Consider the following 5,000-nt stretch of genomic DNA (forward strand, 5'->3'; position numbering starts at 1 on the left):
AAACATTGCAAACTAAGCTTTCCACATCTACTACACTAACTGCGCGCTTTTGAGCAACATGCTTAAATTCATCATGCAGAATACGTGCTCTCTCAAAGTTATCGACCCCCTTCTTAACCTATTTCCTCCATCTCTGACGATGACGGGAATTGCTCTCCCAGTCGGTCTCATGCATATCACAGGCCTTTAATGAAGACTTGACACAGTCCTTAAATTGCATCCTTGGTTTCTGTCGGAGTCTCTTCTCGCTAAGAAGTTCCCCATATAGTTTCTGTTTAGGGATCCTCGTATCCTTTATTGGAATAAGGTGTCCACGTAACTGGTGCTTTTTGCCTCAATACTCAAGCTATCAGCTTTCCTCAGGATCTGTATGTCTAGAGTTTTTAAGGTCCAGCCAACGCTCAGAATGTTTCTCAAACATCTCTATTGAAAGCATTCAAGAACGTTTACATGACATTTGTAAAGGGTCCATGTCACACATAAATAGAGGAGCGATACACACATACATACATACATACATACATACATACATACATACATACAACATACATACATACATACATACATACATACACACCTATATTTGCAATATTGCCATGCAATAGTAAGCATTTGGTTAAAAATACATATGTACACGTCCAGCAGTATATTGTATTTTTCATTTCCCTTGGATTGTTTCTTAACCTCTAACTCATACACACACACACACACACACACACATACACGCACATACACACTCACATATCTATATAATGGGGACAAATAATTATAAGTCGATTAGCGTGTTTAAATGTAGAGTATTGCATCGGCACATTTTGGGCTACATGTTGTCATCCGCAGTCATGGTACGCTTCGGTTGTATCTATTTCAGGAACTCCGCAGTGGCAGCTAGCGTAATATTATTAATTAAGAGGAGACGGACTCGGTATTTAATCTTTATTAGTTACAACGTATGTTTCGACCCATCTTAAACAAACATGCCTCTTATTATCACATAGCCTTAGCTAAGGCTGGATAACGTAGGAATATCCTATACGCTCCTAGCAGTAGTAGTAGTAGTAGTAGTAGTACTAATAATGATAATAACCCTAATAGCTCAATGAATAAAAGCATGAATAATTATTATTATAACCTTATCAAACACAACACTAACCACACGTATAAAGTTAATAACCTAGATAATAGTATCACAAACATAAATAACAGGCTAACGAGACTTAGATACATAAGAACCAACTATGCGCTAGAGAAACGTAGCAAAAGGAAATATAAATATTTGATACCACAAAATCTCAACGCTACTCCAAACACCCGAACTAAATGCCCCAACAGGAAAGACAAAAGCCAGGACATCCTCGGGTATAACCCGAGTTAAAACCTATTGAAGTGTAACCATGAAACCTATGCTAAAGAAGAACCGTATTCGAATAACATGTATTTAGACATCTAGCTTTACAATGGAGCTATGTATAAGTAAAATGTACCAATAAATACCACCAGACATGATGAATAGACTGGGAAGAGGAATATTCCAGGGAGACACACTCTCTTCACTCCTTTTCTGCTTGGCATCGGCACCTTTATCTCATATATTCAATAGAACTGGATGCGGATAAAACTGTTAGACACGTCTTATAATTGAATGAACTAAAAATGTACGCTACAAATGATAAACAGCTGAAACCATTAATACAGACAGTACATGAATTTTCTAAAGAAATGAATATGAAATTTGGCTTAGAAATATGTGCCAAAGCAAACTTGAAAAAAGGAAAACTAGTTAAGAGTAGGAACATTACACTAGATAAAGCAAATGAAATAAGAGAATTAGACCAAAGCCAGACATATGATATTTAGGAGTCAATGAACTACATATGATACAGCACACGCAAATGAAAGAGAAAATGGAAAAAGAATACTATAGACGAGTTAGATTAATACTGAAAACATAGGTCAAAGCGAAAAACAAGATAATAGGTATCAACACTTTAGCCGCCCCAGTTATAAGTTACAGCTACAATATCCTTAACTGGACAACAAATGAACTAATCAAAATAAACCGGAAAATAAGAAACGTAATGACAGGATTTAGGAGGCATCACCCATAAACTGCCATAGAAATATTATATATACAATGTATAGAAGGTGGTAGAAGCATTATACAGCTAGAAAACTATTACAAAATAACCACAATAGGACTGCAAAAATACTTACTTCAGAAGATAGGAAAACTAATAAAATAGCCACAAAATACGAACAAAACAATACAAAAAGAACAGTATTCATCCTTTAAGGAAGCTGACAAATACAAACAGGAAGTCATAGTAACTAACTAATATTAAGAAAAAGAAGAAACAACAAAAACTGTAAAACAAATGTAATCCATACTGAAACTAGAACAGCAACGGATCATAAAAAACAAAGGCAAGAAAAGCCCATTCATGGCAAATACCAGGCTAAACTAAACGCAAAAGAAACAGTCAAAACAAAATCCCAGCAACGACTGAGAAGTTGAGGACCCAAAGCAGAGACTGAAGGATTATTGAATACAGCACAAGACCAAATCCTCCCCACCAGAAATTACCAAAGCATATAATGAAAAGAAACATAACATAATATGTAAAGATGGACAAGAAACAATAAAGCATATTTCTCTGGCTGCCCAGTCCTGGCTAAGAATGAATATACTCACAGACACGACAGAGTTGGGACCTACATACACTGGAAGCTAAGCCAACACTATGGAATAACAATAGCAAAAAGATGCTATAGGCACACGCCAGAAATGGTCACAGAAAATAAGAAAGCAACAATACTATCGGATATGCCAATACGCACAGATAGAGAATTAAGGCCAATAGGCAAGATATAGTTGTCAGAGATGGTGAAGAAAAATTGCTTTCTACTTGATGTATCAATACCAACAGACGGCAAGACATAGAAATACAAAGACCTGGAAATAGAGGTAACTCGAATGTGGATTCTAAAAGCAGAAACAATTTCTATCATAGTGGGCGCAGTAGGTATGATAAAAAAATATTCAGACAAATACAAAATAAAAACACCAGGACTAACACATATATATAACATACAGAAAATAGCACTACTGGGCACAGCAAACATCTTACGTAAAACACTTTCAATGCAGTAACAATACGAACATCACAGCAAGCCACAGTGCGTACCCAAGGGACACAGAGCTGCGCTCGGTAGTGCAGTGAAAGTAAGTTATAAAAATAAGGCTACTGAACAACAACAACAATAATAATAATAATAATAATAATACTAATAATAATAATAATAATAATAATAATAGTAACAACAAACGAATTAGACCTTGATATTTAGAGAGACAGAGAATTAATTATAAATGTGTATAATTTAGAACAAACAGTAACAGTATGTTATTATAGTACTCGAAGTTTCGAATGTATCGCAGCTCTTCCCTCTGTCATTTGAAACACCGGGTACTATAATGATACCCTTTTAGCGTTTGTTTTAAATTATAGCACACACACACACACACACACACACACACACACACACACCACACACACACCAATATCGTCAGAAAATTATAAATCCGAAGCCATCGGACCGTCCCTATATTTCAGGAGTTTCCTACACAAGTACTGGTACCCACAGTCCAACTGGGGCCGATTGCGGATAGCAGTTTTAAGGAGACTATCCCTTGCGCATAGCCCTTCTACTTTGCCCGTGTGCTCAACAGTAGGCATGTGATTTGAAGAGAGGCTGTAAATATGGGCGCTTTATGGACGTGGAACCCTGGGTACCCAATCGATTGGGTATAATTAAGATTTTCTTATATATCTATATATATATAATCGGTGAGCTGGCAGAAACGTTAGCGTGCCGGGCGAAATGCGTAGCCGTATTTCAACTGTCGTTACGTTCCGAGTTCAAATTCCGCCGAGGTCGACTTAGCCTTTCATCCTTTCGGGGTCGATAAATTAAGTACCAGTTACGCACTGAGGTCGATGTAATCGACTTAATCCGTTTGTCCCCTCTGTGTTTAGCTCCTTGTGGGTAGTAAAGAAACATATATATATATACGCGTGCGTCTGTGTGTGTGTGTGTGTGTGTGTGTGTGTGTGTGTGTTGTCTGCATGAGTTGATGGCTGGATGATTATTGTCTGAAAGGTCTGTATATTGTTGCTTTCTACTAAGTTCCAGTATACATGCGTAGAGAATGTATGTGTGCGTGTTTGCCTGATGATGTTCACTCATAAATAAGGAGAGACTTTTAACATATTAAAATTTAATTAGAAGCTAATTGTGCATTAAATATTAACATTTAATATAAATTAATACCACCGTCCCCAACTTAATCTTTTGGTTTAGAGACATCGTATTTATTTAATAATTCCAGTATATTATAAAAACCCAAATGAAACATAACATACGTGCCGAACACTTGCGATTTGCCATTCCATATGTAAAAGTATTAAAATTGAAATAAGCAAGAAGAACATATAAATATATGTTCAATATGAATTGGCAGTAAATTGATCGAGAAATCATTCGAAATAATCTTAGACACTATTGATATTTATAGATTAATTGTAGATTTATAACCAAAGCTCTTTGAAAGACATAAAATATTATAAATTTCTAATAAAATACTTTGAAAGTTACATTCAAGCAGACAAGCATAGATGTATATAGACATATATAGTCGTCTAGGAATATGTATAACGGCGTATGTAAATGTGTCTATGGGGAACATATTTTCATTTAAATCTGTATGAAAATCACGACTGTGTTGTAGATTTAAATTAATTTAGATGCTTATTCTTAGATATTTTAATATATTTTCCATAACGTTCCGACAGCAAAATTCTAAACCCATCGCCAGTGTTTTGATAAAAATAATTTTACCGTGCATTGTATTTTTGTATATATATATATATTATATAATATATACACACACACACCAAACACACACACACACATACACAACACACATATATATATATATA

This window comes from Octopus sinensis, linkage group LG12 (assembly GCF_006345805.1).
Source record: "Octopus sinensis linkage group LG12, ASM634580v1, whole genome shotgun sequence".
NCBI lineage: Eukaryota > Metazoa > Mollusca > Cephalopoda > Octopoda > Octopodidae > Octopus > Octopus sinensis.